This window comes from Vicugna pacos, unplaced genomic scaffold (assembly GCF_048564905.1).
Source record: "Vicugna pacos unplaced genomic scaffold, VicPac4 scaffold_19, whole genome shotgun sequence".
NCBI lineage: Eukaryota > Metazoa > Chordata > Mammalia > Artiodactyla > Camelidae > Vicugna > Vicugna pacos.
In genome coordinates, this window is record NW_027328740.1 from 20,138,343 (window position 1) to 20,153,270 (window position 14,928).

Genomic DNA, 14,928 nt, shown 5'->3' on the forward strand with positions numbered 1-14,928 from the left:
ACCATCGCTTACTGCTAGGCCTAGGAAACACTTAGGGAAGTCAAGCTAAGGGATTCTATTACAACCCAGGTTCTGCTGTCTGTTGGAGGAACCTCCCCACACTCAGAACCCCAGAACACTTCTTCCTGTGTGTGCTGGACGTGGGGAAACATAGCACACGCATTTTTCAGTGGTCACAGTAATTCCCAAGTTGTGGGTTGTAGTTTAAACATCTCCACTACCCATGGAGAGGCACACGCTAATACTTAGTTTTAGATCCCAAATCCCACTTTCAACCACACACTGGCCTAGGCAAACCATCAGGGAAGACAAGCAAAGGGATTCTATTCAAACCAAGACGCTGATGTCAGTTGGAGGAACTACCCCACCCTCAGGATACTGGAACCCAACCTTGTGTGGTGGGGAGATTTGAAGCCCCACTCCACGCAGATGAATGGGTGCTCAGGTGTTTCCCTTTATGGAGAATTCATCTAAATACTTCCTCAGTCCATCGGGGACACTCGCTACTATTTGGCCTCAAAGCCCAACCCCCAGGTTTCTCTCAGAGTCAGTCCTAGGGAAACACTCAGGGATTACAAGCTAAGGGATTCTATTAGAACCCAGCCGCTTCTGTCACCTGAAATTGCCAGCCCACACTCAGGATAGCAGAAAACTTCTTCATGTGTGTTCTGGTGGTGGGGATACAGAGTCCACGCTTTTTTCAAGGAGCACAGGTATTCCCATGTTGTGGGCTTTTGGTTAATAACCTCCAAATCCCATGGAGAAGCACTCGCTAATACTTGGATTTAGAGCCCAACCCACCCTTTCCCCAGCACTCCGTATTAGGCAACCAAACAGGGTAGACAAGTTAAGCGATTTTATAAGAACCAAGGCCCTGCTCTCAGTTGGAGGAGGCTGCCCACTCTCAGGATAACTGTGCAAGTGTTCGTGTGTGTGCTGGAGGTGTGGAAACAGACTCCACGGATCTTTATGGGGGCACAGGTGTTCCCAGGTTAGGGATGTAGTTTAAACACCTCCACAAACCATAGAGAGGTCATCGCAAATACTTGGTTTTGGAGCCCAAACCACACTTTCCCCCGCACTCCCGCCTAGGCTTTCCATCAGGGAAGACAAGCAAAGGGATTCAATTAGAACCCAGGCGCTGCTGTCAGTTGGAGGAACTTCCCTGCACTCAGAATTCCAGAACACATTCTTAGGTGTGGGAGAGATGTGCAGCCCCACTGCACCCAGATGAATGCAGGAAAAGGTGTTCCCTTTAGGGAGAAGTCCTCTAAGTACTTCCTCAATGGATCAGGGGGCACTCAATGCTACGTGGCCTCCAAGCCCAACCCCCAGCTTTACCTCATGGCCTGGCCTAAAAGAACACTCAGGGAACAGAAGCTAAGGGATACTAATAGAATCCAGGTGCTGCTGTCAGTTTGAGGAACATCAGCACACTCAGAATACCAGAACACATCTTCGTGTGTGTGCTGGATGTAGGGAAACAGTCAAAGCATCTTTCAGGGGGCACATTTATTCCATGGTTGTGGGTTGTAGGTTAAAAACCCACATCCCATGGATAGGCTCTCGCTTATACTTGGTTTAGAGCCCAACCCCCACTTTCCCCCACTCTCCAGCCTAGGCATGCCATCAGGGAAGACAAGCTAAGGGATTCTTTAAGAACCCAGGCGCTGCTGTCATTTGGAGGAGCCTCCCCACAATCAGGATACCTGAGCACGTCTCCGTGTGTGTGCTGGAGGTGGGGAAACAGATTCCACGCATCTTTATGGGGCACAGGTGTTCCAAGTTTGGGGAAGTAGTTTAAAACCCTCCACTACCCACAGAGATGCACTCGCTAATACTTGGCTTTAGAGCCCATCCCCCACCATCGCTTACTGCTAGGCCTAGGAAAACACTTAGGGAAGACAAGCTAAGGGATTCTATTACAACCCAGGTGCTGCTGTCTGTTGGAGGAACCTCCCCACACTCAGAACCCCAGAACACTTCTTCCTGTGTGTGCTGGACGTGGGGAAACATAGCACACGCATTTTTCAGGGGTCACAGTAATTCCCAAGTTGTGGGTTGTAGTTTAAACATCTCCACTACCCATGGAGAGGCACACGCTAATACTTAGTTTTAGATCCCAAATCCCACTTTTAACCACACACTGGCCTAGGCAAACCATCAGGGAAGACAAGCAAAGGGATTCTATTCAAACCAAGACGCTGATGTCAGTTGGAGGAACTACCCCACCCTCAGGATACTGGAATCCAACCTTGTGTGGTGGGGAGATTTGAAGCTCCACTCCACGCAGATGAATTGGTGCTCAGGTGTTTCCCTTTATGGAGAATTCATCTAAATACTTCCTCAGTCCATCGGGGACACTCGCTACTATTTGGCCTCAAAGCCCAACCCCCAGGTTTCTCTCAGAGTCAGTCCTAGGGAAACACTCAGGGATTACAAGCTAAGGGATTCTATTAGAACCCAGCCGCTTCTGTCACCTGAAATTGCCAGCCCACACTCAGGAGAACAGAAAACTTCTTCATGTGTGTTCTGGTGGTGGGGATACAGAGTCCACGCTTTTTTCAAGGAGCACAGGTATTCCCATGTTGTGGGCTTTTGGTTAATAACCTCCAAATCCCATGGAGAAGCACTCGCTAATACTTGGATTTAGAGCCCAACCCACCCTTTCCCCAGCACTCCGTATCAGGCAACCAAACAGGGTAGACAAGTTAAGCGATTTTATAAGAACCAAGGCCCTGCTCTCAGTTGGAGGAGGCTGCCCACTCTCAGGATAACTGTGCAAGTGTTCGTGTGTGTGCTGGAGGTGTGGAAACAGACTCCACGGATCTTTATGGGGGCACAGGTGTTCCCAGGTTAGGGATGTAGTTTAAACACCTCCACAAACCATAGAGAGGTCATCGCAAATACTTGGTTTTGGAGCCCAAACCACACTTTCCCCCGCACTCCCGCCTAGGCTTTCCATCAGGGAAGACAAGCAAAGGGATTCAATTAGAACCCAGGCGCTGCTGTCAGTTGGAGGAACTTCCCTGCACTCAGAATTCCAGAACACATTCTTAGGTGTGGGAGAGATGTGCAGCCCCACTGCACCCAGATGAATGCAGGAAAAGGTGTTCCCTTTAGGGAGAAGTCCTCTAAGTACTTCCTCAATGGATCAGGGGGCACTCACTGCTACGTGGCCTCCAAGCCCAACCCCCAGCTTTACCTCATGGCCTGGCCTAAAAGAACACACAGGGAACAGAAGCTAAGGGATACTAATAGAATCCAGGTGCTGCTGTCAGTTTGAGGAACTTCCCCACACTCAGAATACAGGAACATATCTTCGTGTGTGTGCTGGATGTAGGGAAACAGTCAAAGCATCTTTCAGGGGGCACATTTATTCCATGGTTGTGGGTTGTAGGTTAAAAACCCACATCCCATGGATAGGCTCTCGCTTATACTTGGTTTAGAGCCCAAACCCCACTTTCCCCCACTCTCCAGCCTAGCCATGCCATCAGGGAAGACAAGCTAAGGGATTCTTTTAGAACCCAGGCGCTGCTGTCATTTGGAGGAGCCTGCCAACAATCAGGATACCTGAGCACGTCTCCGTGTGTGTGCTGGAGGTGGGGAAACAGATTCCACGCATCTTTATGGGGCACAGGTGTTCCAAGGTTGGGGAAGTAGTTTAAAACCCTCCACTACCCACAGAGATGCACTCGCTAATACTTGGCTTTAGAGCCCATCCCCCACCATCGCTTACTGCTAGGCCTAGGAAAACACTTAGGGAAGTCAAGCTAAGGGATTCTAATACAACCCAGGTGCTGCTGTCTGTTGGAGGAACCTCCCCACACTCAGAACCCCAGAACACTTCTTCCTGTGTGTGCTGGATGTGGGGAAACATAGCACACGCATTTTTCAGGGGTCACAGTAATTCCCAAGTTGTGGGTTGTAGTTTAAACATCTCCACTACCCATGGAGAGGCACACGCTAATACTTAGCTTTAGATCCCAAATCCCACTTTCAACCACACACTGGCCTAGGCAAACCATCAGGGAAGACACGCAAAGGGATTCTATTCAAACCAAGACGCTGATGTCAGTTGGAGGAACTACCCCACCCTCAGGATACTGGAACCCAACCTTGTGTGGTCGGGAGATTTGAAGCCCCACTCCACGCAGATGAATGGGTGCTCAGGTGTTTCCCTTTATGGAGAATTCATCTAAATACTTCCTCACTCCATCTGGGACACTCGCTACTATTAGGCCTCAAAGCCCAACCCACAGGTTTCTCTCAGAGTCAGTAATAGGGAAACACTCAGGGATTACAAGCTAAGGGATTCTATTAGAACCCAGCTGCTTCTGTCACCTGAAATTGCCAGCCCACACTCAGGATAGCAGAAAACTTCTTCATGTGTGTTCTGGTGGTGGGGATACAGAGTCCACGCTTTTTCCAAGGAGCACAGGTATTCCCATGTTGTGGGCTTTTGGTTAATAACCTCCAAATCCCATGGAGAAGCACTCGCTAATACTTGGATTTAGAGCCCAACCCACCCTTTCCCCAGCACTCCGTATCAGGCAACCAAACAGGGTAGACAAGTTAAGCGATTTTATAAGAACCAAGGCCCTGCTCTCAGTTGGAGGAGGCTGCCCACTCTCAGGATAACTGTGCAAGTGTTCGTGTGTGTGCTGGAGGTGTGGAAACAGACTCCACGGATCTTTATGGGGGCACAGGTGTTCCCACGTTAGGGATGTAGTTTAAACACCTCCACAAACCATAGAGAGGTCATCGCAAATACTTGGTTTTGGAGCCCAAACCACACTTTCCCCCGCACTCCCGCCTAGGCTTTCCATCAGGGAAGACAAGCAAAGGGATTCAATTAGAACCCAGGCGCTGCTGTCAGTTGGAGGAACTTCCCTGCACTCAGAATTCCAGAACACATTCTTAGGTGTGGGAGAGATGTGCAGCCCCACTGCACCCAGATGAATGCAGGAAAAGGTGTTCCCTTTAGGGAGTAGTCCTCTAAGTACTTCCTCAATGGATCAGGGGGCACTCACTGCTACGTGGCCTCCAAGCCCAACCCCCAGCTTTACCTCATGGCCTGGCCTAAAAGAACACTCAGGGAACAGAAGCTAAGGGATACTAATAGAATCCAGGTGCTGCTGTCAGTTTGAGGAACTTCCCCGCACTCAGAATACAAGAACACATCTTCGTGTGTGTGCTGGATGTAGGGAAAGAGTCAAAGCATCTTTCAGGTGGCACATTTATTCCATGGTTGTGGGTTGTAGGTTAAAAACCCACATCCCATGGATAGGCTCTCGCTTATAATTGGTTTAGAGCCCAACCCCCACTTTCCCCCACTCTCCAGAATAGGCATGCCTTCAGGGAAGACAAGCTAAGGGATTCTTTTAGAACCCAGGCGCTGCTGTCATTTGGAGGAGCCTCCCCACAATCAGGATACCTGAGCACGTCTCCGTGTGTGTGCTGGAGGTGGGGAAACAGATTCCACGCATCTTTATGGGGCACAGGTGTTCCAAGGTTGGGGAAGTAGTTTAAAACCCTCCACTACCCACAGAGATGCACTCGCTAATACTTGGCTTTAGAGCCCATCCCCGACCATCGCTTACTGCTAGGCCTAGGAAAACACTTAGGGAAGTCAAGCTAAGGGATTCTATTACAACCCAGGTGCTGCTGTCTGTTGGAGGAACCTCCCCACACTCAGAACCCCAGAACACTTCTTCCTGTGTGTGCTGGACGTGGGGAAACATACCACACGCATTTTTCAGGGGTCACAGTAATTCCCAAGTTGTGGGTTGTAGTTTAAACATCTCCACTACCCATGGAGAGGCACACGCTAATACTTAGTTTTAGATCCCAAATCCCACTTTCAACCACACACTGGCCTAGGCAAACCATCAGGGAAGACAAGCAAAGGGATTCTATTCAAACCAAGACGCTGATGTCAGTTGGAGGAACTACCCCACCCTCAGGATACTGGAACCCAACCTTGTGTGGTGGGGAGATTTGAAGCCCCACTCCACGCAGATGAATGGGTGCTCAGGTGTTTCCCTTTATGGAGAATTCATCTAAATACTTCCTCAGTCCATCGGGGACACTCGCTACTATTTGGCCTCAAAGCCCAACCCCCAGGTTTCTCTCAGAGTCAGTCCTAGGGAAACACTCAGGGATTACAAGCTAAGGGATTCTATAAGAACCCAGCCGCTTCTGTCACCTGAAATTGCCAGCCCACACTCAGGATAGCAGAAAACTTCTTCATGTGTGTTCTGGTGGTGGGGATACAGAGTCCACGCTTTTTTCAAGGAGCACAGGTATTCCCATGTTGTGGGCTTTTGGTTAATAACCTCCAAATCCCATGGAGAAGCACTCGCTAATACTTGGATTTAGAGCCCAACCCACCCTTTCCCCAGCACTCCGTATCAGGCAACCAAACAGGGTAGACAAGTTAAGCGATTTTATAAGAACCAAGGCCCTGCTCTCAGTTGGAGGAGGCTGCCCACTCTCAGGATAACTGTGCAAGTGTTCGTGTGTGTGCTGGAGGTGTGGAAACAGACTCCACGGATCTTTATGGGGGCACAGGTGTTCCCAGGTTAGGGATGTAGTTTAAACATCTCCACAAACCATAGAGAGGTCATCGCAAATACTTGGTTTTGGAGCCCAAACCACACTTTCCCCCGCACTCCCGCCTAGGCTTTCCATCAGGGAAGACAAGCAAAGGGATTCAATTAGAACCCAGGCGCTGCTGTCAGTTGGAGGAACTTCCCTGCACTCAGAATTCCAGAACACATTCTTAGGTGTGGGAGAGATGTGCAGCCCCACTGCACCCAGATGAATGCAGGAAAAGGTGTTCCCTTTAGGGAGAAGTCCTCTAAGTACTTCCTCAATGGATCAGGGGGCACTCACTGCTACGTGGCCTCCAAGCCCAACCCCCAGCTTTCCCTCATGGTCTGGCCTAAAATAACACTCAGGGAACAGAAGCTAAGGGATACAAATAGAATCCAGGTGCTGCTCTCAGTTTGAGGAACTTCCCCACACTCAGAATACCATAACACATCTTCGTGTGTGTGCTGGATGTAGGGAAACAGTCAAAGCATCTTTCAGGGGGCACATTTATTCCATGGTTGTGGGTTGTAGTTTAAAAACCCACATCCCATGGACAGGCTCTCGCTTATACTTGGTTTAGAGCCCAACCCCCACTTTCCCCCACTCTCGAGCCTAGGCATGCCATCAGGGAAGACAAGCTAAGGGATTCTTTTAGAACCCAGGCGCTGCTGTCATTTGGAGGAGCCTCCCCACAATCAGGATACCTGAGCACGTCTCCGTGTGTGTGCTGGAGGTGGGGAAACAGATTCCACGCATCTTTATGGGGCACAGGTGTTCCAAGGTTGGGGAAGTAGTTTAAAACCCTCCACTACCCACAGAGATGCACTCGCTAATACTTGGCTTTAGAGCCCATCCCCCACCATCGCTTACTGCTAGGCCTAGGAAAACACTTAGGGAAGTCAAGCTAAGGGATTCTATTACAACCCAGGTGCTGCTGTCTGTTGGAGGAACCTCCCCACACTCAGAACCCCAGAACACTTCTTCCTGTGTGTGCTGGACGTGGGGAAACATAGCACACGCATTTTTCAGGGGTCACAGTAATTCCCAAGTTGTGGGTTGTAGTTTAAACATCTCCACTACCCATGGAGAGGCACACGCTAATACTTAGTTTTAGATCCCAAATCCCACTTTCAACCACACACTGGCCTAGGCAAACCATCAGGGAAGACACGCAAAGGGATTCTATTCAAACCAAGACGCTGATGTCAGTTGGAGGAACTACCCCACCCTCAGGATACTGGAACCCAACCTTGTGTGGTGGGGAGATTTGAAGCCCCACTCCACGCAGATGAATGGGTGCTCAGGTGTTTCCCTTTATGGAGAATTCATCTAAATACTTCCTCAGTCCATCGGGGACACTCGCTACTATTTGGCCTCAAAGCCCAACCCCCAGGTTTCTCTCAGAGTCAGTCCTAGGGAAACACTCAGGGATTACAAGCTAAGGGATTCTATTAGAACCCAGCCGCTTCTGTCACCTGAAATTGCCAGCCCACACTCAGGATAGCAGAAAACTTCTTCATGTGTGTTCTGGTGGTGGGGATACAGAGTCCACGCTTTTTTCAAGGAGCACAGGTATTCCCATGTTGTGGGCTTTTGGTTAATAACCTCCAAATCCCATGGAGAAGCACTCGCTAATACTTGGATTTAGAGCCCAACCCACCCTTTCCCCAGCACTCCGTATCAGGCAACCAAACAGGGTAGACAAGTTAAGCGATTTTATAAGAACCAAGGCCCTGCTCTCAGTTGGAGGAGGCTGCCCACTCTCAGGATAACTGTGCAAGTGTTCGTGTGTGTGCTGGAGGTGTGGAAACAGACTCCACGGATCTTTATGGGGGCACAGGTGTTCCCAGGTTAGGGATGTAGTTTAAACACCTCCACAAACCATAGAGAGGTCATCGCAAATACTTGGTTTTGGAGCCCAAACCACACTTTCCCCCGCACTCCCGCCTAGGCTTTCCATCAGGGAAGACAAGCAAAGGGATTCAATTAGAACCCAGGCGCTGCTGTCAGTTGGAGGAACTTCCCTGCACTCAGAATTCCAGAACACATTCTTAGGTGTGGGAGAGATGTGCAGCCCCACTGCACCCAGATGAATGCAGGAAAAGGTGTTCCCTTTAGGGAGAAGTCCTCTAAGTACTTCCTCAATGGATCAGGGGGCACTCACTGCTACGTGGCCTCCAAGCCCAACCCCCAGCTTTCCCTCATGGTCTGGCCTAAAAGAACACTCAGGGAACAGAAGCTAAGGGATACAAATAGAATCCAGGTGCTGCTGTCAGTTTGAGGAACTTCCCCACACTCAGAATACAAGAACACATCTTCGTGTGTGTGCTGGATGTAGGGAAACAGTCAAAGCATCTTTCAGGGGGCACATTTATTCCATGGTTGTGGGTTGTAGGTTAAAAACCCACATCCCATGGATAGGCTCTCGCTTATACTTGGTTTAGAGCCCAACCCCCACTTTCCCCCACTCTCCAGCCTAGGCATGCCATCAGGGAAGACAAGCTAAGGGATTCTTTTAGAACCCAGGCGCTGCTGTCATTTGGAGGAGCCTCCCCACAATCAGGATACCTGAGCACGTCTCCGTGTGTGTGCTGGAGGTGGGGAAACAGATTCCACGCATCTTTATGGGGCACAGGTGTTCCAAGGTTGGGGAAGTAGTTTAAAACCCTCCACTACCCACAGAGATGCACTCGCTAATACTTGGCTTTAGAGCCCATCCCCCACCATCGCTTACTGCTAGGCCTAGGAAAACACTTAGGGAAGTCAAGCTAAGGGATTCTATTACAACCCAGGTGCTGCTGTCTGTTGGAGGAACCTCCCCACACTCAGAACCCCAGAACACTTCTTCCTGTGTGTGCTGGACGTGGGGAAACATAGCACACGCATTTTTCAGGGGTCACAGTAATTCCCAAGTTGTGGGTTGTAGTTTAAACATCTCCACTACCCATGGAGAGGCACACGCTAATACTTAGTTTTAGATCCCAAATCCCACTTTCAACCACACACTGGCCTAGGCAAACCATCAGGGAAGACACGCAAAGGGATTCTATTCAAACCAAGACGCTGATGTCAGTTGGAGGAACTACCCCACCCTCAGGATACTGGAACCCAACCTTGTGTGGTGGGGAGATTTGAAGCCCCACTCCACGCAGATGAATGGGTGCTCAGGTGTTTCCCTTTATGGAGAATTCATCTAAATACTTCCTCAGTCCATCGGGGACACTCGCTACTATTTGGCCTCAAAGCCCAACCCCCAGGTTTCTCTCAGAGTCAGTCCTAGGGAAACACTCAGGGATTACAAGCTAAGGGATTCTATTAGAACCCAGCCGCTTCTGTCACCTGAAATTGCCAGCCCACACTCAGGATAGCAGAAAACTTCTTCATGTGTGTTCTGGTGGTGGGGATACAGAGTCCACGCTTTTTTCAAGGAGCACAGGTATTCCCATGTTGTGGGCTTTTGTTTAATAACCTCCAAATCCCATGGAGAAGCACTCGCTAATACTTGGATTTAGAGCCCAACCCACCCTTTCCCCAGCACTCCGTATCAGGCAACCAAACAGGGTAGACAAGTAAAGCGATTTTATAAGAACCAAGGCCCTGCTCTCAGTTGGAGGAGGCTGCCCACTCTCAGGATAACTGTGCAAGTGTTCGTGTGTGTGCTGGAGGTGTGGAAACAGACTCCACGGATCTTTATGGGGGCACAGGTGTTCCCAGGTTAGGGATGTAGTTTAAACACCTCCACAAACCATAGAGAGGTCATCGCAAATACTTGGTTTAGGAGCCCAAACCACACTTTCCCCCGCACTCCCGCCTAGGCTTTCCATCAGGGAAGACAAGCAAAGGGATTCAATTAGAACCCAGGCGCTGCTGTCAGTTGGAGGAACTTCCCTGCACTCAGAATTCCAGAACACATTCTTAGGTGTGGGAGAGATGTGCAGCCCCACTGCACCCAGATGAATGCAGGAAAAGCTGTTCCCTTTAGGGAGAAGTCCTCTAAGTACTTCCTCAATGGATCAGGGGGCACTCACTTCTACGTGGCCTCCAAGCCCAACCCTCAGCTTTCCCTCATGGCCTGGCCTAAAAGAACACTCAGGGAACAGAAGCTAAGGGATACTAATAGAATCCAGGTGCTGCTGTCAGTTTGAGTAACTTCCCCACACTCAGAATACCAGAACACTTCTTCGTGTGTGTGCTGGATGTAGGGAAACAGTCAAAGCATCTTTCAGGGGGCACATTTATTCCATGGTTGTGGGTTGTAGGTTAAAAACCCACATCCCATGGATAGGCTCTCGCTTATACTTGGTTTAGAGCCCAACCCCCACTTTCCCCCACTCTCCAGCCTAGGCATGCCATCAGGGAAGACAAGCTAAGGGATTCTTTTAAAACCCAGGCACTGCTGTCATTTGGAGGAGCCTCCCCACAATCAGGATACCTGAGCACGTCTCCGTGTGTGTGCTGGAGGTGGGGAAACAGATTCCACGCATCTTTATGGGGCACAGGTGTTCCAAGGTTGGGGAAGTAGTTTAAAACCCCACACTACCCACAGAGATGCACTCGCTAATACTTGGCTTTAGAGCCCATCCCCCACCATCGCTTACTGCTAGGCCTAGGAAAACACTTAGGGAAGTCAAGCTAAGGGATTCTATTACAACCCAGGTGCTGCTGTCTGTTGGAGGAACCTCCCCACACTCAGAACCCCAGAACACTTCTTCCTGTGTGTGCTGGACGTGGGGAAACATAGCACACGCATTTTTCAGGGGTCACAGTAATTCCCAAGTTGTGGGTTGTAGTTTAAACATCTCCACTACCCATGGAGAGGCACACGCTAATACTTAGTTTTAGATCCCAAATCCCACTTTCAACCACACACTGGCCTAGGCAAACCATCAGGGAAGACACGCAAAGGGATTCTATTCAAACCAAGACGCTGATGTCAGTTGGAGGAACTACCCCACCCTCAGGATACTGGAACCCAACCTTGTGTGGTGGGGAGATTTGAAGCCCCACTCCACGCAGATGAATGGGTGCTCAGGTGTTTCCCTTTATGGAGAATTCATCTAAATACTTCCTCAGTCCATCGGGGACACTCGCTACTATTTGGCCTCAAAGCCCAACCCCCAGGTTTCTCTCAGAGTCAGTCCTAGGGAAACACTCAGGGATTACAAGCTAAGGGATTCTATTAGAACCCAGCCGCTTCTGTCACCTGAAATTGCCAGCCCACACTCAGGAGAGCAGAAAACTTCTTCATGTGTGTTCTGGTGGTGGGGATACAGAGTCCACGCTTTTTTCAAGGAGCACAGGTATTCCCATGTTGTGGGCTTTTGGTTAATAACCTCCAAATCCCATGGAGAAGCACTCGCTAATACTTGGATTTAGAGCCCAACCCACCCTTTCCCCAGCACTCCGTATCAGGCAACCAAACAGGGTAGACAAGTTAAGCGATTTTATAAGAACCAAGGCCCTGCTCTCAGTTGGAGGAGGCTGCCCACTCTCAGGATAACTGTGCAAGTGTTCGTGTGTGTGCTGGAGGTGTGGAAACAGACTCCACGGATCTTTATGGGGGCACAGGTGTTCCCAGGTTAGGGATGTAGTTTAAACACCTCCACAAACCATAGAGAGGTCATCGCAAATACTTGGTTTTGGAGCCCAAACCACACTTTCCCCCGCACTCCCGCCTAGGCTTTCCATCAGGGAAGACAAGCAAAGGGATTCAATTAGAACCCAGGCGCTGCTGTCAGTTGGAGGAACTTCCCTGCACTCAGAATTCCAGAACACATTCTTAGGTGTGGGAGAGATGTGCAGCCCCACTGCACCCAGATGAATGCAGGAAAAGGTCTTCCCTTTAGGGAGAAGTCCTCTAAGTACTTCCTCAATGGATCAGGGGGCACTCACTGCTACGTGGCCTCCAAGCCCAACCCCCAGCTTTCCCTCATGGTCTGGCCTAAAAGAACACTCAGGGAACAGAAGCTAAGGGATACAAATAGAATCCAGGTGCTGCTGTCAGTTTGAGGAACTTCCCCACACTCAGAATACAAGAACACATCTTCGTGTGTGTGCTGGATGTAGGGAAACAGTCAAAGCATCTTTCAGGGGGCACATTTATTCCATGGTTGTGGGTTGTAGGTTAAAAACCCACATCCCATGGATAGGCTCTCGCTTATACTTGGTTTAGAGCCCAACCCCCACTTTCCCCCACTCTCCAGCCTAGGCATGCCATCAGGGAAGACAAGCTAAGGGATTCTTTTAGAACCCAGGCGCTGCTGTCATTTGGAGGAGCCTCCCCACAATCAGGATACCTGAGCACGTCTCCGTGTGTGTGCTGGAGGTGGGGAAACAGATTCCACGCATCTTTATGGGGCACAGGTGTTCCAAGGTTGGGGAAGTAGTTTAAAACCCTCCACTACCCACAGAGATGCACTCGCTAATACTTGGCTTTAGAGCCCATCCCCCACCATCGCTTACTGCTAGGCCTAGGAAAACACTTAGGGAAGTCAAGCTAAGGGATTCTATTACAACCCAGGTGCTGCTGTCTGTTGGAGGAACCTCCCCACACTCAGAACCCCAGAACACTTCTTCCTGTGTGTGCTGGACGTGGGGAAACATAGCACACGCATTTTTCAGGGGTCACAGTAATTCCCAAGTTGTGGGTTGTAGTTTAAACATCTCCACTACCCATGGAGAGGCACACGCTAATACTTAGTTTTAGATCCCAAATCCCACTTTCAACCACACACTGGCCTAGGCAAACCATCAGGGAAGACACGCAAAGGGATTCTATTCAAACCAAGACGCTGATGTCAGTTGGAGGAACTACCCCACCCTCAGGATACTGGAACCCAACCTTGTGTGGTGGGGAGATTTGAAGCCCCACTCCACGCAGATGAATGGGTGCTCAGGTGTTTCCCTTTATGGAGAATTCATCTAAATACTTCCTCAGTCCATCGGGGACACTCGCTACTATTTGGCCTCAAAGCCCAACCCCCAGGTTTCTCTCAGAGTCAGTCCTAGGGAAACACTCAGGGATTACAAGCTAAGGGATTCTATTAGAACCCAGCCGCTTCTGTCACCTGAAATTGCCAGCCCACACTCAGGATAGCAGAAAACTTCTTCATGTGTGTTCTGGTGGTGGGGATACAGAGTCCACGCTTTTTTCAAGGAGCACAGGTATTCCCATGTTGTGGGCTTTTGGTTAATAACCTCCAAATCCCATGGAGAAGCACTCGCTAATACTTGGATTTAGAGCCCAACCCACCCTTTCCCCAGCACTCCGTATCAGGCAACCAAACAGGGTAGACAAGTTAAGCGATTTTATAAGAACCAAGGCCCTGCTCTCAGTTGGAGGAGGCTGCCCACTCTCAGGATAACTGTGCAAGTGTTCGTGTGTGTGCTGGAGGTGTGGAAACAGACTCCACGGATCTTTATGGGGGCACAGGTGTTCCCAGGTTAGGGATGTAGTTTAAACACCTCCACAAACCATAGAGAGGTCATCGCAAATACTTGGTTTTGGAGCCCAAACCACACTTTCCCCCGCACTCCCGCCTAGGCTTTCCATCAGGGAAGACAAGCAAAGGGATTCAATTAGAACCCAGGCGCTGCTGTCAGTTGGAGGAACTTCCCTGCACTCAGAATTCCAGAACACATTCTTAGGTGTGGGAGAGATGTGCAGCCCCACTGCACCCAGATGAATGCAGGAAAAGCTGTTCCTTTTAGGGAGAAGTCCTCTAAGTACTTCCTCAATGGATCAGGGGGCACTCACTTCTACGTGGCCTCCAAGCCCAACCCTCAGCTTTCCCTCATGGCCTGGCCTAAAAGAACACTCAGGGAACAGAAGCTAAGGGATACTAATAGAATCCAGGTGCTGCTGTCAGTTTGAGTAACTTCCCCACACTCAGAATACCAGAACACTTCTTCGTGTGTGTGCTGGATGTAGGGAAACAGTCAAAGCATCTTTCAGGGGGCACATTTATTCCATGGTTGTGGGTTGTAGGTTAAAAACCCACATCCCATGGATAGGCTCTCGCTTATACTTGGTTTAGAGCCCAACCCCCACTTTCCCCCACTCTCCAGCCTAGGCATGCCATCAGGGAAGACAAGCTAAGGGATTCTTTTAAAACCCAGGCGCTGCTGTCATTTGGAGGAGCCTCCCCACAATCAGGATACCTGAGCACGTCTCCGTGTGTGTGCTGGAGGTGGGGAAACAGATTCCACGCATCTTTATGGGGCACAGGTGTTCCAAGGTTGGGGAAGTAGTTTAAAACCCCACACTACCCACAGAGATGCACTCGCTAATACTTGGCTTTAGAGCCCATCCCCCACCATCGCTTACTGCTA